Below are 23,639 nucleotides of genomic sequence, written 5' to 3'. Positions count from 1 at the left end.
TGATGAATAGTGCACTGACTCACTTGACTCACTGTATTTTTTCTTGCTTAGCTTTTGCAGCGCTAGCATTTGCGCTTGAGCTCATTATACTCACTCGATTATGCGACAAGAAATAATTTCAAATTTCAAATGATCAAAGATTTGAAAAAGCATCTTATTAGAATAACTAAGAGTATTTGAAGACGATGCTGTAGTACATTCTGATTAGATATATGCTGATGAAATTTATCATAAGCTCCTAGTTAGTTCCTTTGAACTTGCCTTTTGCTTTTTTCTGACGTGACGACAGAGCACGTCTAACCTTTGCCACCTCTGCTTTCTCCATCTTCCTGCTCGCTCTACACATGTAAAATGATCAAATAGTCTCTGCATCCAACACCTGTCCTAGGAATCTACGATTTCCTTTATCCATCAGCATCTCACAATTTTTTTTTTCTTTTTTCAGCTATGGCTTTGGCCCAGGCCGGATCAGGCCTCAGGGATTGTTAGATGAAGGACATATGACATTGTTGACGTCGGTTGAGGTGTGTGTGTGTATGCGTTCTTGTGAGGTGGAGAGGCGGTTCTGTGTGCAACGAAGGTTGCGAGGCAGCGCAATCAAACAAGTCCCGGCTTCACTCGGGCGGTTTTTCTGATGTCTGCGGTTTAGACAGGGCGTTGCACGACGTTCACGAAAACTTTGAGGAGAGGAGGGGAACCAAAAACACACATTCACACACACACACACGAGAAAGAAGAGGGATTTGACATGTGTCAACAGGCTTACCTGTTACCGGCGAGAGATGCCCCTGAAGGCACGCTGGGAGTTTCTCAGTATGACGGGAAGAGTGCAGACGATGGACCTGAAAGGAGCACCCGCCTCACCTGAGCCACACTGGCTTACAGCGGCGTCAGCCAGCAACACCTTCACATTGTTCTTTCCCCCCACCTTATTTTCTTTTTTCTTTTTTTGCCCCGTGTGTGGGCAGCCACCGATGTCGGCTTCGGCAGATGCCTTGTTTTTCTCATGAGTTTGTGGGTGGTGGTAAAAGAGGCCATGTGAATACACTGCACACTCAAGTGAACACAAGTCTGCACCAGGTTTTGCACCATGACAATGACCTGAATTTATCGGGATTTACGCCTCAGACATGTAGAACATGTAAAAAAAATAATATTGAAATTTAAATATTTAACCGAGCCCATGTTCCAATGGCTTGGGGTCATAATATGTCAAGATACTCAGCTTGGCCTGTGAATTCATGTATTTTTGCGAGTGAGACAAATTGCTGTTATGTTTTTTTTCAGCGAATTAATTAATGTTGCTTTTCACTTGCATTAGAGTAATTATCATTAGTTATTATAGTAATATCCCTAACATAGCGAGCAAAACATGGCTCCTAAACTTCTCTGAAGACACATGTAAACGATTTAACAGGATTCCAAATTTGAGATTAAGTTTACAGCCGGAGAAATGCCTCTAACCCATCCCAAATCATATAAAACATAGCCCAGGAATGTACAGTTACCACCCAGCTTTCCGATGGGACTCGCTCCCAATATGGGCATAGTTGTTTTTTCCCATCGTTACTGGAAATCTGCTCATTGAAATGGAAAGCTGGTTGGTGGGCTTTTTGTTTCCATGTTGCTGCTTGACACGAAATGCATGTGACTGCTGTCTGCTGTCACAGCTACGTTTTATCCTCCACTGCTTTTCCAGACCTGCGTTGCACTGATAGCTTCACGCATACCTATTTGACAGAAAAAAAAGAGGTTGTGAGGTGTTGTAGAGGTTGCGCAAACGGTCAGGGCGGAGCTTTACTTAGCTTTAGGTTACAGACTGCGTTTACCAATTGTGTCATTTGCCTGACAAAAGCTGTAATTAAGTTGTAATTGCTTCGCTGTGAGGTGTCAATAATTTACATTAACCTCTGTTTTCCCTCATGTTCATGAATGTAATGGAGGCCCCATTAAGCTAATCCCTAACTAAGGACAGTTGATATGACAATTAAGATGAAGTGGGTGTGAGACCCCAGGTCAGTTTGTCAGTATGGCATACATGTTGATATAGAGCAAGTTTTTCCTGTGCTGTGCTACCAGAGAAATCCACAGTCATGCTAATTGCTTATACTCTCACTGACAGATTTCTGTCACACTGCAAATGTAACTGGGGTCAAAAACAAAAACCGAACTGGGTTAGCACATGGATACGAGACATATTCCCACTCAGGAACCATTTGCCTTATTCACATAGTGATTCATTTTAATAATAAATCATTCGATAAATACAGATACTTGTGATTACTCTAACAGGTAATCTTCGCTGTACAGGTGAATCCACTCTTATATATGAGACCTTCGGTTTAGTAATGATGTCCTCTGGTTTCTCGAAAGGTTTCTTCCACGTGTCGTCTCGGGGAGATTTTTCTTTGGGACGTGTCCTTCAGGCGTTTCCTTTCAAACGACTATTTTTCTTAGGTTCTTTGAAGTAAATGCTTTTCATCATTACAGACTGGAACAATCCTACAAATGTCTGCCCTTCACTGAGGCACCCTGACAAGGAAGTTTAAAGATTAACGTTCAAACAGGTACATTAGGTTTGTTGATTGGAGAGAGTTTCCCTGGTGGTTCAGTGGCAGGATCCTGGGTGTGAGTCCTTAGTAGGGTATCAGTGTCAGTGTCGGTGTCAGTTCCCAATCCTGGATAAAATAAGGGGTTGTGTCAGGTAGTGCATCCGGGGTAAAAGCTGAAAAAATTAAAAAATCAAACATGCAAAATGGATAATCCACTGTAGCGTTACAAGTGAGATGGAACACATTAGGTGGTAAACATTTTGGACCCCTACAGTGCCTCAGTTTACAGTTTTGGGATTTGAATTCACTACACTACTCACTAGTCACTAGCTCAGGCTCTTGGGCTGGCACTTGAGCTCCCTCAGTGCCTCAGTGCCTTAGTGCCTCTATGCCTCCATGCTAAGGCAAGAGAGGAGCTCTTAATAGCTTGTTGCTCTCAGGACATTTGGTCAGCGCTTCCATTCAGTCATCCTGAGATCAGCTGTAGTAAAAGTACCACTTTGTGTGGAGTCAACAAAGGTAGCATCACAGCCAGTGTAGAGTAACATGTTTTCTGAATGCCAAAGCAAAAAACAGAGTCACTCATAAATTAGTTCAACATTGCGTTCTACCAGTGCATTTCCATTTAATTAATACTTTGGTATTAACCTTGGCTTATTGGCTTTAGTGCTCGACACAGCAGCTGATCTTTTATTAAAGAGTCAACATTTATTACATGGTCACCCTGAGAATCTGCTTGTTGTTCTTCATCCTGATCTCCTACCCAGGTGGGAATTACAGTAGCCTTGATTTCAGTCTCAGTTCGCTGCTTTCCTTCAGACACTATGGACAGGATTAGGCTCTTTGCTGTTATGTCAAAGAGCCTGTGATGTGTGAGAATTAGTCACGCACTGACCCTGCCGTTCATTATTGATGGCCAGTTTGGGTACATTTGTTACAGCTGTGACTGATTTATACCCTGCTGTACTTGCACCCTCTGACTTAATTACGGAAACGAAGACAAAAGTTGTACGATGATGCGTCACCTCGAGCTGCTTCGTGTCTCCTGCTTCACTTTTTCATCATGCCATATGTCCTGACACATCTTAACTCTGAAGGAGACTAGAAAGAAAACAGATATATTTAACCCACACAGTTATATATCAAATATACACTCAAAAAGTAGCATCCTGAGCTTCTCTGTTTTGTCATCTCTAAGGTTAAAAACCTGGCATATGTGTTGAGACTTTGAATTTCAAAGGCATCAGATCACACTTTGGTGAGCGGCATTGGACTCCGGTGTTACTGTGAATTATTGAGCGAGATCGCGTTTCCAGCACTAACGCGCCCTTGCACGATGGAAAGAAAGCCAACACCATTTATGCTCACACTTTTTGTGTGTCTCTTTGCACATGTGAGAAGGTTTATGCAAATTTGTATGTGTTGCTTTGTGCACCTCCTCCAGTAGGTTTTGTGGTTATTTGTTCTGTTGTATTGTTTGCCTTCAATTATATAGCTATTGTAATTGCGTATCCATGTAAATATACAGTATCCTTTATTGTTGCAATGTGTTTGTAAATATGACTAGTAAGACAAGGAGGCTTAGACTGATACCAATGAATCTGTTTAAATAATTCAGCTTTCGTGACACCGACGATATAACCGCTCCCATTAAGGCTCCAGTTTCTCCAAGGTACAAATAAACTTTAAGAACCTCACATGACCTTACACATGAGTAACCATCTGACGTCACCGCTTTCAAACAACACTGAGCTAGCGACTTTAATATATGTGCTACAAGATCTGTCCAGATCTGATCTTTACATATGCAGTGGTCTCAGACTCCAAACGTTTCATTCCATAACAATTCATTTCATTTAATTTCCAGTGACAAAAAATTTCCAGATATTCAGTACGGATCGTTTTGACGTTTTGACCCCAGTGTACATCATTGACACTCTGTATAACAGGTTCCACCGCAGTTCTCTTATGTTTTGTTATAACATACTTTTGAATCTAAATGATTCACCGATGATTCACTGAAGACGAAATTCAACATCATACCAAATTCTCTTTCAACAACTTTCTCCGTCCCTCCTAACTTTGGCTTCTTAAAATCTCTTAATCTTTAACCATTTAAATAATTATCTCTGAGACGTCACTACATGTCCGTGTCCATCTTTTGGAAGTAGGAGTCACTTGAAATTCAACACCAAGTGTTAGTTGTGTGTCATCGGTTTTACTGGTCAGTCCACTCGGGGGCGATGTTTTCTTGCCTTTCTTTTTCTGGGTTTGTGAGCTGATTTCTAGCTTTCCTCAGCAAGAAACTGCCTTATAGCGCATTCCAAAGCAGAATTCTATTTCCTTTTCCAGGTTTCTGTAACTCTCCTGTTTGTCAGTTTATGATATAAAGAGAGGGTCTGAATATAACAAGCACTATGCAATGGAAAATCTCATCCTAGTGGATGTGTTTTATGTGTACAGTGAGGTCATCTTACCAGCCTAACCACTCACTTGCTCACTCACTCACTCACTCACTCACTCACTCACTCAGTTACTCACTAACTGGCTCACTCATTCATTCACTTCACAGGCAAGCAGAAGTAGAATTTAGAGTAGAAGAAGTGAAAGCCAGAACCACTTGGTGGTGGTGTTGAGTCAGTATCAGTCTGAGAACTGTGAGAACTGTAAAAGTAGGAGCTGGAGTAAACTGCTGACCCATACAATAGAGCTCCCTGAACATCTTTCGATGAGACATGTTCTTATAAACAGACAGGAATTTTGACCTCAGTTAGATTTCTGATGCTAACTGATCTGTTTGTAGGTCCTTTCAGTCCCTAGAGAAACATAAAGGAACATTGGCCAACATCACAGCTGGTTTTGTAGCCCATGCCTCACTAGTTCTATTGTTATTCAGCGGTAAGAGGAGGCATTGTGCATCTCCACTCATCAAGAAGAAGTTACCTGTCACTGAGTCAGGTTCAGTCTTTACTGACTAGGATGAAGGATGGGCCTTCTTTGAGAAATCATCATGGAGGACATACCTGATCAGTCAACAGTCTGCAAAACTGAGATTCGCTGGTGTTGATGTTTTATAAGCGCTTCTTTGAAGGCTGATGAAATAAAACAAAAGTATGACTCATGGCTGTACGCATGATGAATGTCGCTCACATATTCTCATGCGCCTTAACATGCAAAGTGTTAAGAAATCATCACTTAAAAAAATAATAAATAAATAAATAAATAAATAGTCCATGTCGTAACAGACAGCGTGGTTGCTTTTCCAAAAAAAGCCACAAAGGAACTATGATTAACTGACTGATTAACAGCAAAGTTTTTTTTTGGTTTTTTTTGTTTTTTTTGCATGTTTTAAAGTGATTCTGTGGCCAATTCCCACAGCTCTTTAGGTGGGTTTTCTCAAGAGAATTTGTCTCATCCTTAAGGGCCTTTTGTTCCACCTGCAAGCTGTAAGGGTTAAAGGTCTCCTGCACCTGAGGCCGGTTCCCACAAACAAAAGCCTTCCTTATTTATGTCTCCTAAAGAACCACTTTGCTGTCACATGCATACAGTGGAGGAACACAATGGCCAATCCTAAAGCACCTGAAATGCCATAACAGCTGAGTCCTCCACCTAAGCAGATCACAGGTAAATGAAGGGTGGGGTTACCCCCTGGTACACTCATCCATCACCAATACACTTGTTCTCATTGACTCAAATTGATTGTCCTGATTGTCAACAACCGGATTTGGAAGTAACGATTTAAAATTTTAGTGTTCCAAGTGTTTCTGTCAGATTTTAGTGTTTCAAAAATACAAAATGATTATTGGAGATTTTAAATGAAATGAATTGAAATGGAAACCAGGCATGTGGTTTCCAAATAATATAAACTCCTCTGACCTTTTTTTTTTTTTGGCTTGCTGACGTTAACCCGTGTTTTTTTTTTTTTTTCCTTGTGTGGTTGCAAGAGGTTTACATTGCATACATTGTGTTCTACTTATTCTAAAGGCTTGTTGAGCTGTGACTTATATCTGTATCACACACACACAAACACACACACACATACATACACATATGAATAGTAGGTGCGACTTTTTTTTTTTGGTTGGTTTTGGGTTTTTTTGTTTTTTTTTTGTCAGACGGTTGTATCTAGAATAGGAATTTGCTAGACGTTCCAGAAAAGTCTTGTAAGATTTTACTTTCATGCAGCCACTAAGAAACACACCAGTCATGTGTTTCATGCATTTCCATTTATTCATCCTTAGTACCTGCCTGTTGATGTGTTTTAAATTAGGATAATAGTTTTTATATTTTGGAAAAAGAAATAAAAATTTGGTACAGACAAAAAATAATTAATGTGCAACAAGACCAGTCTGACAGCGACAGCATTTCTAGCTCCAGGGTTTTCTGGTGGTAGGGTTCATACTTAATTTTACTCAAAAAAAAACTTACAGTGTAGGCCACACCCACTTTGGTTTTAAATACAGATACTGATATTTGGAGCATAAAACCAATACAGACAGTTATATAAACAGCCAATTACATAAACCTGTGTTTTGCATTTGCACCAAGATCAAGTGACAGACGCTCTCGTTCTCTGTCTATCCTTTCTTCCCTCTCTTTTTTCTCCCAGCCTTCGATTTGTCTGGCACCCAGTCAAGGCAGCCAGATGGGAGTTTTTTTTTATTGCCATACGTATTGTTTTGGGTGTGAGGTGCTTGGAACTGTGGAGATCAGAAGCAAGGACTTCTGGGAGTTTGGGGCCTGGTGAGAGGCAGAGCTTTTGAACACAATGAGCCCTGAGTCCTGCCTGTTCAGACACGAGCGCAACAGGTGAGGGAGGTCTCAGTGGCCCAGCAGGGGTCAAGCCCTACCCATCACCTCCCATCCACCACCCCCTCCACACCTCTCCAGCCTGAAACGCTCCACCTGGGACGGGAAAACAGCAGGGTTCCCCACGTTTCCCACCCGTCCCTCCCTTCCTGCTTAGCTTTTCTGACAGACAGAAACGCGCACACACACACACACACACACACACACTCCTAACCTTCACAAGGTACTCCCCTTTGTCTCAGTGGCAGTTGTATGTATACATACTCAGGGTCCTTGGAGAGTCTTGAGCAAATGATGGCTAAGAGGGTTTTTTATGTTTTTTATGTTATGTTTTTATGTATTCACATTCCGATTTATGTGTGTGTGTGTGCATAAATATATATATATATATATATATATATATATATATATATATATATATATATATATATATATATATATATACACATAAAAGATTTCAAGTCAAGATCTGCATTTCAACAGAATGAATCAGCAGTCTGTGATCTTCCAGCATTACCGCCAGGAGCAGCATGTCTGTTCTGACTCACAACAAAACCTGCATGTAAACAGTTGCTGAAGAAAACCACTTAACCACCCACTCACAATGGGATTTTTAAAAAAAAATCGATTCTACACTTAAAATGTTAGTGTCTGTTTTCACTTCTCCACCATTTTTCAGCTTCACTACCACCAAACATTTGACCAAACCGTTATCTGTTGCACAGTTCACGTTCCTGCGTCGACCCACTAACACTTCAGCATGCAGACAGGCAGCACTCGAGACTCACGTCAACGCTCGGATATCTTTTTTTCGTTTGTTTTTACTATTTTTTTTCATAGGAGTCTTTCTTAAAAGAGTTTGAAGGATTAAAAGTGAGAAGCAGATCTTGGTGCGCCTCTAGCCTGCGGCAGGACAGGAACCTTTACACACATTCTCTGCAGTCACGCAACCCTGCGCAACAGGCATGTACACACAGTGCCAGATGAGAGGAACCTAACTGCATGTGTTTTGTTTGCATGTAGTAATATTGACTGGATGTTTTGTTAGGCACCTTGCAAATCTAATATGTTTTATATTGGAATTCTGCTCAGCTGCAGTAAACCTAGAACGCAAAAACCTCATTTTAAGCAAACTTCCTAGGAATTTTATTGAACAGCAGCAATTTGTTGGATGTCATTAATGAAAGAAAGAAATACTATAAAGCTACCGCTTCCTTTCAACCTACGCTTTGGGATCATTTGAGAATGTCGGCAAGTCATCTACAGTCTAATGGAACATTAGTCTTAATTATTTATTTATTTATTTTTCAAGGTGCAAAAAAAAACAAGCCTTTAATATTTAATTCCCCCAGACCCCCCAACTCCCTCCCCATGCCCAGGAGTTCACTGCAGAATCCCAGGGCTGGTTAGATGACCCGTACTCAGAGAATGTGGTCTGGCAGGAAGGCAGTTTGTGCCAATTCAGTTTTAAAAAAAAAATGCTGGAAGGCATTGCTGAGAGAGTGATATGAGAAACTTTAACCTGTTCTTCGTAAGAGTTCTGACACAATATACCATGATAACAGTGGCCAAACTGTTAACTGGCAGTAAGCCTGGGCCTGCTCTCACACGACAGCCTTCGGATTACTAAATGTTACGTTGTGTTTCAAATAAAAATCCAAAAGTCAAACAAAACCCTTCATTTACATTTGTAGGGAGACAAGAGCTTTTTTTTAAGTGAGGATGGGAAAGGGGGTGGAGCAATAAAAAGTTAGCTTTGAACAATTGAGCAACATTGCATGAGATTGTAATAGTTCTATAAACAAGAAATTAATATTATGCCATACAGACAAATGGTCTGTTAACTTTAGCTCCACTAGCAGAAACAGCCCCTGAAGAAGCCACACTCACTTTCATAGCATACCAGCTAGCTGGCTAGCTACCTCACACTGATTTGTACATTACCTTTAAAGGTGCTTTGGGTAAAACTGGCAAACTTCTTCCTTTTCATCTTCATCTGCTGAGCTTTCAGATTATAAGTTATATTCCTGAAAAGTATTTTTTGCCATGTACACTATCTCTACTGTAGTAACAGTGTCAAACTAAGAAGTGGAAGTTTATGTTGTGAGCACAGGTGAGTGGAGTGATGCACCCAATGCGGGTATAAAAACTATGGGTACTCTTGAAACCGATGGAAAATTTTAAAGGAGAAACTATGCTATAAAGTAGGTGTGGCTTTTTCAGTAGGGCTCTGGGTTATTGGTTAGGGGATCAGGGTTCAAGCCCCAGCACTGCCAAGCTTCCACTGTTGGTCCATTGTGCAAGGTCCTTAATGCTCACTGCTCCAGGGGTGCTGTATCATGTACTTCCAAAATTAATATATTTCGGGAAAAAAATAATTTCATTGTGCTGTAATGTATATGTATATAATAAAGGATTAAAATTCTTCTGATCAGAGATTGTTTTTACAAAATATTAGAGGGTCAGTATGTGCTGGAGATGAGACCGTGAGAGACTCAAGGATGACCAATAGATGATGAGATGTTGTAATATAGCCAATATGGCAGTGTGTACTTCTTTCATTTTGGTGTTTAATCATGAGTATATATACTCAGTGTAACATATGAACGGAGCCCTTCCAAGTTCATGTTTCACAAGGAGCTTTGGGTCCTGTTGTGCAGCAGTACAATGAATATGACCTTTTTACTCTTGTCCGTGCCTACCGGTGAGCTATTTTCTGCAGATTTCAACAACAAGCAGGCGAAGTCGACAGGATTCCGCGTTTGAGATCCGATTTCAGGGGGGCGTATACGTGCTGGTGCCTTGAAGGTTGTTAACTAAACTTGGACCGCACAATTGGCCCTGAGTGTGAGAGTACTCACCATGAGCCACCTCAACTCCAGAATCGGAACAATTTCATGTAAGGAATGAGATCATTTGTTTTTAGAAAATAAGTAGTTGTAAAAACAATCATTTACATTTTTATCAGGGGCCCAGCAATGGCAGCTTGGTGGACCTGGGATTCAAACTCATGACCTTTCTGGTCAGTAGTCCAACACCTTAACCTGTAGGCCACCACATCTCTTAAAAATATGATTTTGCATGTCATCCTGGTGCAGGGGCCATGCTAATCTTCTCTGTATTGTTACAATCAGTCATTTGTCTCTGTGGAAAGAGCTGTAAAGACAGGATTTAGTCCTGTATCTGTTGACAGGTTTAGAACCTGGATAGGCACCTAGTGCAAGGCCAGATAGAGACTGTTGCACAGCCTCTATCTGGCCTTGCACTAGGTGCCTATCCAGGTATAAAGCTATGCGTGTTTAAGAAAAATTCCTTGTAAAGCTCTCACCAGTTACACCCACCGGCATGCCACAGTACAATACCAGCTCACACCTTGGCAACTGCCCTGAAGGAGTACAATCCTCATGTCATTTAAGGGCAGGTTTATTTAGGTTCAGTTGATTTATGATTTGTTACCTGGAAAAATGAGCTAAATTCACACCACACTGTAAAATTGATGAAAGTATAATCTATCACCAATGATAATGCATGCCAAAATTGGATCCAAACCACTCACACCTGATATTCTAATATGTTATGTCAGGCATAGTAACAGCTGTCATGTAGTTTACTATCATTCATTGTTGTAATTATCTGTGTAAAGGTAACTGCAATTAGATTACAGATATTTATAAGATAGACTTATTGTGGTTACACATACATGGTTTCTATAATCAGATGATGCAATCAAAGGATGGTACTGCTTCCTTATAACTCCCAGGGTTAATGGTTTGTTCCTGAGCTCAGATTACATCAAAGAAAATTCTGGAATCTCAGTGAGTGTTCTCCCCGTTGCCTCCAGGTTTCATCCCATCTCCCAAACAAAAGTAAACCTTTGGGGAAGTCATGGCCTAATGGTTAGAGAGTTTGACTCCTAACCCTAAAGTTGTGGGTTTGAATCTTGGGCCGGCAATACCACGACTGAGGTGCCCTTAAGCAAGGCACCGAATCCCCTTTCAGCTGCTCCCAGGGCGCCGCAGCATAAATGGCTGCCCACTGTCTGGGTGTGTGTTCACGGTGTGTGTGTTCACTGCTGTGTGTGTGCACTTTGTCACTAAGCTAATACATTGTTATATTATAATTTTATTAATTGATCTATTGATCAGCATCAGTGAAAGGCTCTGAAAGTAGAATAGGTGGAGGAGAATTCCAGGAGGATGAAGACTAACATGAGTTTAATATACTTGTTGAAGATCCCGTTCCAGAGTTTGCTAACAGCATCCACTCTTTTGGAAAGACTTTACAGCATATTTTAGAGAATGGTTTGAGGATTTTGTAGTCCTTCTCATACAAAATCATTAGTAAAGTTGGGTGCAGGAGTAGGTTAGGAGGTCTGGGGTGCAGTTGCTTTAACAGTTCATTCCAAAGATGTTAAATGGGGATGTGGTTAGTGCTCTGTGCAGGACACTTAAATTCCAAGAATTTAAAATACTAACCCTGCTGAAAAATCCAGCATAAACCAGCATGAATTCCATGCTGGTCCAGGCTGGTTTTTACTGGTTCATGCTGGTATAGTGCTGGTATAATGCTGGTCAGTGCTGGTATAGTGCTGGTATAGCTGGGTGGCCAGCATAGTCATGGTGTTATCAAGCAAAACAGGGCTGGTGTAGCTGGTTAACCAGTATGATCTTGCTGGAATGAGCTTTATGGGAACAACCTTTATTTTTGCTTGTGTATGTTTCTATGTAACAGATTAATATAAGATTAAAACACAATATAATGGAATATATTTAATTATAAGTGTGTTATTTCTTTTGCTCCCTCTTTTGAATAAAGAACTGAAATGACGAAGCTCAAAAACTTTGAATAACAAAGAATAAAAACATTTAAAAATCGTTCGTTAGGGATTAAAGTGTCTCCACAAATTAAATATAGTAATACCAACAAATGTTGACTTCCCGGGGTCACAGAGGGAAGCAGCACATAAATCATACAGAATGATGGTTTTTGAAAGATATATATATATATATATATATATATATATATATATATATATATATATATATATATATAATCCATTTGTCTCAATTAAGAGGTAGTTAAGTTGTTTGTTTGTTTGTTTTTTAGTAAAGCGGTAATGTGAAGAGATATTACCCAGCATCAGCGTTGCTATGCAACCTTTAAAGCAACTATGTTCACGAAGGTAAAAGTAGTTCCTGCACTTTCCAAAAATAAATCTCGCAATGTTTTCGACTACATTATATACCTTACAGTGTTTATCGAAATTAGTATAAGTGCACGTGTTCCAGATAATCTTGTTTTTCACGGTAATTAGGATTTTATTTTGGGGTAAATACACGATTCTTCCGCTTCTACACGACGAATCTGTTGATCACTGGGAATCAGAATGTTTGCATACGTGAGGTACCTGGATGACGGCTGCACGGCAGTTGTTTCAACTAGCGATATTAAGGACTTTAATTACGACATGTTTGACCAAACTCAGGTTTATTCGGTACGATGGAATTAAGACTTCTTCAGGGCACAAAGTGATGTATAGTTTTGTTTCTTATTTTGTTTCTATAATTTTTCAGAGAATAAAGAAGATATAGAGCAGGAGTTGCCTAAAGGCAAATGACTTCGGGTGGCACCTCTTAAAAAAACATGGTCATCGCCACCACATACTACTTAAAATAAGTAGTTGAAATAAGCGAGAGTGGAAGCTAAGACCAAAAATGAATGTTTTTCTTTATTAAAAAGTGAATTACAATTCTCTAGAAAATTGTCTTGGTCTTTATTTAACTATGAATATGCATTAAGAAATGTGATATGTAACAAATGGGTTTTGTTGTGGTCTTGCTGGGATTATATTAGCATCCAAAAGACAACATAAGTTGACCAGCACACCACCATCCCAGGCTGGTCGGCCAGCACACCAGCAACCAGCACCTAATGCTGGACCAGCATACCACCATCCCAGGCTGGTCGGCCAGCACACCAGCATCCCAGGTTGGTCGGCCAGCACACCAGCAACCAGCACCTAATGCTGGACCAGCATACCACCATACCAGCACCTAAGCTGGTCCCAGCATGCAAAACATACCTTATGCTGGACCAGCAATGCTGTTTTTTTTTAGCAGGGAAGTTGAATCTTTGTACACAATGTCTGCATGGAGCTTGCATTGTGGACAGGAGCAGTGTCATGCTGGAACAGGTTTGGGTGTCTCAAGGACTTAAGGGGCAAACAAGGCCTTTTCCAGACACTGATGTGCGTTCAACATTGTGGCATCTGTTTGAGGAAGAATCACATACTGTATGCACATTTCACCCCTCCAAAGTTGGAGAAACAAGGAAGGTTTAATTCCTTCTTTTCTTCACCCTTTTTGAACAGAGCCCTGTAATGGGTTGGCACCCCACCTAGGGTGTCTCCCATCTTGTGCTCCAAGTACCCTTGGATAAGCTGCAGGTTCCCCGTGACTCTGCGTTGGATAAGCAGTACAGGAATAGGATGGATGGATATCTCTCATTCATGGTGTTGTGTTTTATTAGATGTTAATTGATATTTGCATTTAAAAAACCCAAAAAAGTCCTTTTACGGACCATTCTGGTTTCCCTCCTTATGCCTCTTTTGTTGTATTCCAGGTGTAAAATGAGGCTTGCCCTTTAATTCCCTGAGAAGATTTGTCATGTACCATTGGTTTGTTTAGGGAGCAGTGTTTGCCTTGATGCCAGAAACGCTAAGGGAGTGTCAAGTGTCAAGCAACAGTCTTTCCCATTAACACCTAAGGAGGTAAAAGAAAACAAAAAACTGGGGCAGTGGCTGCTCTGACCTTTAGTTTTCAAGAATGTGTTTTATGACTGACATTATTGTCTCATTATAGACCCGGTGAGAGCCAGTTAACAACATGACCCATACCTGGTAGGTGAAGACATGAAGCTCAGACTCGTCTTATCTCTGGAGTTTATGGTTGTGAGGAGTCCAAGTAGACAACTAGACATTTCCTTGTTTTGTCAGACGACAGTGAGGCTCTGTGCTGCAGCACTACAACTAGACTGTGAACCAGAGTTGCATAGTGTTGCATAGTCTGCACCTCACAGCAAGATCCTTGATGCTCGTATGGAGATGTGAGGCTGTGCCTCATGGTAATTAGTGACTCTTGAACGCTGGAGAACTTGAAGAGAGCAGTCCCAGTACTCTGAGCCCACGGCATCTATCCGCCTTATCTATCCGGCCTCCATCTAATGACTTGTAGGAGGTAGTGCAGGAGAAACCGCATCAAATGGCGTCCCCCTGCTTCCCCTCTGCGGTGGTGCAGCAGTTCACATACAGTGTGCAGGAAGTGATTAACTGGGTGAGATCAAAGACGCTGGACACGATAAACATTCCTCCCTGGGTCGAGGCGCTTGGGGCTACAACCCGCTTCCTCCACACACAGACTTCCACCAGAGAGCACACATTGTCACCACATGATGGAGGGGATGGAACTCAGCATTTTAGGACACACATGGATGCACTGACACTCATGAATCGTTGAAGAGGAGAATTTCTGGAAAGGTTTTCGCAACAAGAAAAGATTCGGTTAACATAACATTCATTTGTGTAGCTTGATTTTAGCTGTTTGTGTGTGCGTGTATGATATGATACACGCACACATAACAGGCCTTGTAACATGCTAATTTCACAGATGGTTCTGTTGTTGATGTACAGCTGGCCTGTTAACGGACTGCCATTGGGAGTTTATTATAGGGGCAGCTGCAGGTGTGTGTGTGTGTGTGTGTGTGTGTGTGTGTGTGTGTGTGTGTGTGTGTGTGTGCACTGGTAGAGGAAATCTGAGCAGGAAAATCTCTCCATCTGGGTGACGTCAAACAGTTTGGTGATAATCGTTAACACAAGTCCAACCAATCACACTGAGTGCTGTGATTAATGCTAAAAGTGTTTGGTGCTTTGTGTGCATCTTCCATATTGCCAGTTTATTGTGTAGCCAATTATAATAATATTTCAACACCTGTACATAAAACAATTTAGTAGCTTAGGTTACTGGGGTTAAAGAAAGCACTTCTTGTAAAGTGTGGGGAAAAGTAGGGAGTGCACTTCATCCGTCATTCCTTAAATTTCAATGCATGGAAGATCACATTGGTTGTGCTGATCTGAAAGGGACAATTATCTTCAATTGAGCTCTGTCAGGAAGAACAAACCTTCTTTCAAGTGGCATGTGGATGCTTTGTTGGTTCAGAGAGAGTCCTGTTCATAGACAAGGGCCAAGCTGAGTGACGAGGTCACTCCATTGCCAGAGGCTTTATCCTGTCCTCTTCATCCTCCCAGTAATGCAGCCATGCCTGAGCGATCACAGGTGAGGTCTGAGAGCCAAACCCCCTTCACCTGAGTCTCTTTGATGAAGAGTCACCACTGGAGGACAGTGTCTATCTGTGTGTAGGAGCATCACTTAACCTCGTCGGATTGTCTGAAGCCTCTTTTGTGTGTCGGTGTTAATCTTATGGGCCATTTTTTGAACATTGTTTTTTTTGCACAGATGTGTAAATATTCAACATTTTACAGGAACACACACACGCAAATTCACACACTAGATTGTAAGATAGCACAAAGTGGTCTTTCTTATATGATGGTTGTTAATTTTATTTAATTTTTTTTATAAATTTGGTTGTTACTTTTACAATGTTTTACCTTTACTGTAGAGTAACAGTACACTGAATAATCATGTCATGCTCCTGCGTTATCTGATGTTATGCCAACTGTTCTCTTATCCTGATTCATCCTGATGCTTTCCTTCTGCTTGGAGCTTTTTTTTTTTACTTTCTGTGGCTGTTAATTTCTGATGCCAGACTGATACCCTAAAGAAATCTTCTTCAGAACAAACTTTCTCTCTTATATCACAGCTGCTGTAATCGTAAAGCACACTAGCCTGTAGTTATCCTCAGATTAATTTCCAATATGCTCAGAATGAACATCCAGAACACATGTAGTACTGTGTGGCTGCACTCTTTTAAACCCGTATATCGTCATGTATAGGGTCTCCCAAAAGATGCTCGTTTTCCTTTTGAGTCTGGTTCTTCTCAAAGTTTCTTCCACATGTCATCTCATTGAGTTTTTTTGCTGTCACCTCAGGCTTGCTCTTTAATCTTGGTTTCTGTAAAGCCGCTTTGTGACAATGTCTGTTTTTAAATGCTTTATAGAAAATTGAACTGAATTGAAAATGAAGTAAGTTCACTAAGTCTTGTTTTATCCTGGTCTTTGACTGTGTGTCGTTGCAGATGCTGCAGGTGGAACATGTTTGGTCACAAGCAACAATGCAAAACCTTCTTTATTCACCCCAGAGCCTTACTGTCATTTTAAGTAGTGCATCTGGAGAAACAAACAACACAGATTCCACCCAGGCCCCTGTGAAGCAGAGCGTGTTCATAGACGGGCTACAAATTAGAGCTCATTAGAAAAGATTATCAGAGAAAGTCTACATATGGCTTCAAGCAAGGTCCACACTGGCTTTTTCCACATGTCATTAAAAAACATTTAATCTGATAGAATCATTTGTCTTCATGTCTGGACTCGACAAAGTCAAGGGTAGGGCTGAAGGCTCCAATTGGCCAAGGAATACATTGACATCACTACGGGTTAAAGGTCAAGCCGAGACAACCTTGCAAGTCCTGCTATTCTAGCTTTTGTGGTGAGAGTTGCCAGGTGTAAAAAGTCTCTCCTTGTTGTTCTTGGGCTTATTTGAACATCTGTGCTGGACTACTGGCCAGTGCTCTGGAACAGATTCAAGTGAGGTCTGACTGCAAATTTCATTCAAACAAGAGAAGGGTTTTCAGGAATGAAGGGTATTCAGGCATAAGGTTTGTTTCTCTTGAAACTGTAATCCAACTTGAAAACTGATCTAAACTGGTCACGAAGCAGCGTTAAGGAAATATGGATTTATATTTAGATTCCTAATGAATATGGCAAGGAAAAAGTCTTTGAGAAGACACAAGGGAAGAAACATAGAGAAACTCAAAAAGAGAGCCCACCTCTTTTGGGTGAGACGTGATAGTGCGATCATTACATTATACAGGTGTGAAAAAAGTACAATATTGTGAATAAGAGCTTTTGGATGACACAAGAAGATCTTTATGAATACATCAACAGTACAAGCAAGGCTGAGTGCAGAGTTTTAGAGTAAACATGTGACCTTCACATGAGACTATGAGTCACAGAAATGCAGATGCTCCAAGCAGAAGCACATCGTGTGTGTTTTAATATGGTGTTTTGTTGGTTCTCTTTACAGGCCACCACACATGGGCACCTCTACAGATTCTGGCCAGGGCCAAAGTTCTTGATCTTGAAATAGTAGCTCGGGACAATTCTGAATTGGATTGTTTATTTTTAGTCTAAACAGGGCAATCTGAGCTATTAAAAGAAAAGCCAAACATGGGTTACATCCAAATTGCAGAGGGTCAGGCAGACCTTTGTCCTCTCAATTGCTGCCATATGTGTGCTGTGAGATTGGTCTGCACTGTCATCTTCCCTGTGTCTCTTTTACTTCCTCTCTGCACCCAAATATTGAGCTATTTGAAAGGGCAACGGCAAACGTTTCTTTAGGAACATTGCCCATTGTTTCTTTGTGTTCCTCTGCCTGCTGCTTTTGTCGTTGCTGTTGTTGTCAAGCTCAACAGTTTGGTTGAATATTGATAAAACATTTTTAGTACACAACGGGTTGCTCAAACTGGGACACTGATATTCTTATTGGAAGTCAAAGTAAAACAATCGAATCAGTTATCAGTTACTTTTTTTAACCTGGAGGATATTTACTAATCAGTGGCAAGTGCTTGAGACATGCAAAGTAATTGGTGATTCAACCCTGGTGTGGGACGCATTAAGTGATTAATTTGTTTTGGTTCTGTTTGTGGCCGGAGACAGGGTGAAATAAAGCAGCAGCGTTTAAAATCTGTTTACAGTTTGATTGCTTTAGGAAGTATGCTTAGGATTAGTGTCTGGCCCGCACCAAACATTCACTTTGCTCTGTTGAAAGATTTAAAGCTAGTGCTATACATTTTACAAATTTCACTTAAATCCCGATGCATGTGTTCGAGTTCTTAGAATCTTCAGCATAAAATTACAAATTCTCCACCTCTTAATATATTTCTGTATGCCATGTCACTGCAACCCTGTTTTATGTACAAAAGCCTTCATGGTACTAATACATTTGTTATGTGATAGATATTATAGCTATAGCTGAATATTTATAATAATAATTATTATGCAAGTAATTAGTTATATTTCCAAATGATATATAAACACCAGCAGGTTTCTATTACCACCCCAAAGTAGATTATTCCCCTATAACAGCATGTCCCACAATTTTTTGTGTTTTCCTGTACTGCAACAGTTTGCAAACCTGGGAATTGAACTCACAACCTTCTGAGCAGTGTTCCAGCACCTTAACCACTAAGCTACTACATCCCCATCTTTATGATTCTAAATGAAACTTTATTTATGGTAAAAGTCCACCCTCTACATACACCCCAATTCTGTGGTGTAATGCAGATGCTTGAACTATATATTATGCGGTCCTGGTACAATATTGAATATGCCATATATAGAGACGGTGGTCGCTGCTGTGGTTAAACAAACTGTATATTGTCATGATATATTTTCATGATCTATGTCAACTAGAAAGTTTCAGTATTGAAGCATGCCATTGTAAAAAAAAAAATTGAATGATTAGCATTACATTATCTCCAGGAATCAGAAAGCACTGATGACATAGGTTCTATTAATACAAACTTCAGCCAAAGAGTATGGTAAACACTAACATCTGGTTGTAGTGTGTAGCATTTTCCAAGCAGAGACTAATGTTTTGATAAGTACCATACTTACATCTAGGATTTATCTTGGATCTAGCATAACTATAACAAGACAACATTGCAAGAGAATTCATTCGTATCAAATGAAATAAAAGTGGATTTCATATGAATGGAACAAATCTGTTGGTTTTGAATCAGAGCACCATGCCAGAGTATGTTTGTCTCAACCACTCACCTGTGACCACTCTTACACTTCAAAATCCCAAAATAGCCCATGATCCCGGAACTTTGCTCATTCATTAGCCCCTTTCCTGACAGCATAATATAGGTGCTTCAAGATGGTGAGCTTGGGGAGGGTCGAGTGGGTGGCCGAGTGGATGGTTTGTTATTAAGCTGCCCGAGGGTGTGCCCACACCCAGCTGTCAGTCAGTATGATATAACACAGATACCCCCTGTGATCTTGGCCATGTGGTCCCCATTTAACAAGAATCCACCCCAACATCACATATACCTGTGTGTATGTCTTTTAACAACAAGCACTTGCTGGAGTTTCAGTGAAATCAATGAAACATGACTCATGTTTTCATCATCATTCAGTATGTCAGTTTCTTTAGAATAATAATGAAAGAAGACTATGTTTGTGTGTGAAAGAAATAGACCTGACTATAAATAATTTCAAAATGAGATTATTAGCATTGAATGTTATATCTTCACATGCAAGTGTTTGAGCAGCACTCCATTGGTAACCATTTACCATGGGATGATCTTTTGTTAGTAATTGCATTCTGGGTTTTTATTGAAATAGTTGAAAGTTGTCCATTTATTCAGCTATGTATGATGAAAGTTCTATTTGTGTAACCCCTTGTATTGTGTTTAATAGTCCACAAGCTGCACCAGGAAGAAAAGTTAGGCATTCTTGAGTCTACAGGGAGCCAAGGGTTGGGTCCTCATGAGTGTCAGGCCAGGCACACTGGCTTTAGTGGCAGCATTGTCTCTAATGGGTGGATACTCTGGTGGGCAAGTCTTAGTATTATTGTTTTTTGTTGTCATTGTTGACCAAAGACAATAGACATTTCTGCTCTTCAGCACTAAGGTAACTTGGCTAAGGAGGAGGGTTGGAGTGGAATCCTCCCTAGCCCTAGAAGTACAATGGAGGTTGTCCCAACAAGCCATGTTACCCCCCAGGGTTTTGGACTTGTTGATGCACGACAATGGAAGGGCCACTGAAAAGTCACTGAAAAAAAGGAATATCCTGGGGCTAAGCTGCAGGCTAACTAACGGGCCACTCTTTCCTGTTGAGGGCACCTTTGTAGAAACCTTGTTCTGGACTTTCCATATCTGGAACCTTTGGAGTAATCATTATCTGGGATTTATTTCATATAAAATGATAATAAAGTTAAAATGCATGATGTTACGGAAATAGTATGGATTGGTTCCAGCTCATTTGCCATGAAAAGCTCACTTTCCAATGCTGTCTAACTTTATATACATTTTTTCCTGTAATCCCCAAAGCCAGGCTCTTTGTTTCTGGTATTTGGTTCAAGGGCCAGATCAAGCCTAGTGCATTTGACATGCTTTAGCTGCACCTGATAGACTAAGCCCCACCTGAGGATAGCTCAGCCTACAGCAGGCTGTAAAGGTGCAAGTATATGTCTGGAGGTCACAACCAGTTTTAAAACATAATTCAAGACTAAATCTGCTTAAATTAGCATAATCAATTTTTGTGTAGTTTCTTTGCATGTGATACTTAAGCACTTATAAATATAAGTACAGTAGATGCAACGTTGATGACGTCAACCACAACCTGTTTAGACGAGAAAGCTCCCCAATCTCTTTCCAGGATAACAAGGTAATAATGCCTTGGCATACAGCAAGCTTATCACCAGAGCATACAGTTCCCCAACTCTTTTGCTTGACTGATTTTTTTAGCCAATTACTGGGGTACCTTAAAAGAACTATTGCCCATCAAGAGCTTCAACACTGGACAATTCATGGTTAATTTTGCTGGATGGGGGCTCCTCACTCCTTCCTCACTTTGAAATGGTGTCCACAAACACATTTAGCATAGATGGGAACGTACCACTGTCACTAGTACCCCAAAGCATAGGGAGTATTTCAGGTATCAAGCACTGCGCCAGTGGATGAGGTACCCTTGACAGAAAAGCTTCTACTAAAGACACATGAGGCCAGTGTGCTGGGGCTATTGCATTCACAAGTATTTCCTGTTCTGTTAGGTTGTAGTCCTTAGTCAACACTTCACATGACAGATCTCTTTGATCATTTGGAAGAGCAGATCTGCTCAGTCAGGAGTCTGCTAGGGTATTCTGACCACTAGTGAAAGCAGCAGAGGGAAGCAAGATCTTACTGGACAGGTTGAGGTCATAGGACCTTGTGGGCTAGTCACTGAATTCTATGCCAAATGGGCAGAATTAGTGAAAATAGACTTGAGAAAATGATAAGGCCAGGTATGGTCCAACGCACCCTTGCAAACTGGGTTTACCAAAGAGAACCTCAATCAATGGTGAGATGATTTAGCATTAGCAATCAGGATCACCTAAAACTTGCCAAAACATTCCCAGATATGGGTCACCATGTCAAGGTACAGACTCTCCTGCTGAGCTGTGGTTAGTCTAAGCCCACTTGATACTTGATACCTTTACTTTTGTAAAGCTGCTTTTAGACAATGGGAAAATTGTTTAAAGTGCTAACAAATAAATTGAATTGAATTGAACTTGATAAGCAGAGCTGTCTGACATCATAATTGATCTCTGACTGTCATGTAGCAGAATGCTCCCTTTGTGACCCACCAAACTGCTCCCCAGCCAGCAAGGGAGGCATCTGTGGGGATTATCTCTTTCCAATTGGGAAAGGAAGCACAAAAACAGCAGGGAGAATAAGTGAATGGAAGGAAACCAAGTCCAGCCTCATTATTGTGTTGAATCTGATTAATGTAGCAGGCCCAGTACTGTGAGGTGCATGGTATGGCAAGGCAGCCCCACTTAACTTAAGATGATCGAAAAACAAAGCACATTTTAATCACTGTTTAAACAGGCCTATTTGACCTTATTCTAAAAAGAAAAAAACTTTTTCAAAAAGTTGAAATATAATCTGAAAAATATTCTGATTTCCCTTGGCAGAAAGAGAAGGCACTGCATCAGTGTAGCTTTCCACCACTGTAAACACTGTCCAAAATATTACTAATGTGACATGTTAGGAAGGGGGCAGCTCTCACAAAGTGTGTCAGCTAATATCAGAGTGTTTAAAACATCTATGAAACTGTCAGTCCTTCTAGATTCATAAGTAATTATAAAAAATGAGATTAGCATATATGAAACTAGCAGACCTTAGCATACCCCAGTGTTAAAATGCACCACTTTGCAGGTCTGACTCAACCGACGTCACCCAATATTTCCGTCACCTGTGATACATAGGTATATGTAGTTATATACATATTATATACATCTGTAATAAGGCTAGCGGTGCTAACAAGGAAAAAACACTTGAATCTTTAACAGAAAACATTAAAATTTGATGTAAAATACACAGTCCTTAAAGATGTTTTTTATACATTGTGGCTGTATGACAGCATTTCTTGCGATACTTTTGTATTTTTCACTTTGTGACCTAATTGTACACTAGAAAGTATCCACACTGCCCCTTGTGGTTAGGAGGGGTGAAAAAGAAGTTATTCTTATTTCAGTTAGTATTTAGTTATTCATTATCTCAGTAGTTTATTATCTTATTATTAGTAGTTTAAATGAATACTCCCTGGTGTAAATAAATAAATGTGAGCGTAATATAATTTACTTAAAATCAAGATAAAATTTGCTTAAAGATTCTTTTCTTGTCATATTGTATGTATAGACAGGTTGATGGCTAATTTCGCTGGTACCTGTGACCAGTGGCAATAAAAGCTACTACTACTACTACTACTACTACTACTACTACTACTACTAATTGTTACTGTCTTTTTTGTTGCTTATTGTTACTTATCAATTTTCTCTTAAACCAAAGCATATGTTTGTGCAAGAATTTTATATTTTATTCTGCTTATTTTGTAATCTGAAGTCACCAATGCCAACAACCTTTTCTCTGCCTTCCAAAAAGGGTTTACTCTCTTTGAGTCAAAGAGTTGTTTCTCTTTGACTGGTTTTCAGTGGACCAGCGTTGTTTTTCAAGTTCAACCCAAGGGAGTAGATTTTGTGTAATGAGGCTGTGTTAACATGCTCGACATCACTAGTCTAAAGGAAGGCTAGCTGTTTATCACATAGTCTCGCTCCAGTCAGACTGGTATGGACCGGAAAGGGACAAACCCACAGGAAGCATGTCACCCACTGACTCCGGTCAAATCAGGGACACATCTCTGATTCTTGGTAACATGTAAATCAGTGTTAAGGAAATGAGCATTGACTACGATGCCTCACTGTTATTCCAGTCAGTGAAATCACATTTAAACACATTTAAGCAAAGTTATGTTGACTGGCACGGCACAATAAAAGTATT

The 23,639-nt window shown here is 40.3% G+C and overlaps 1 long non-coding RNA gene and 1 pseudogene across 1 annotated transcript in view; both read right to left on the bottom strand.

Annotated features, from left to right (window-relative positions):
- Positions 1-2,296: 2,296 nt before the first annotated feature.
- The window catches only part of LOC132860318 (uncharacterized), a 50,850-nt gene continuing 29,507 nt past the window's right edge, over positions 2,297-23,639 (bottom strand). Inside the window, exon 6 of the long non-coding RNA XR_009649808.1 lies at positions 2,297-2,678. This is a non-coding gene — a long non-coding RNA (uncharacterized LOC132860318). The remainder of the gene's footprint in view (positions 2,679-23,639) is intronic.
- LOC132842064 (U6 spliceosomal RNA) lies at positions 10,427-10,518 on the bottom strand (annotated as a pseudogene).

This window comes from Tachysurus vachellii, chromosome 2, assembly GCF_030014155.1.
Source record: "Tachysurus vachellii isolate PV-2020 chromosome 2, HZAU_Pvac_v1, whole genome shotgun sequence".
Taxonomy (NCBI): domain Eukaryota; kingdom Metazoa; phylum Chordata; class Actinopteri; order Siluriformes; family Bagridae; genus Tachysurus; species Tachysurus vachellii.
This window is presented reverse-complemented; position numbering and strand designations above follow the sequence as displayed.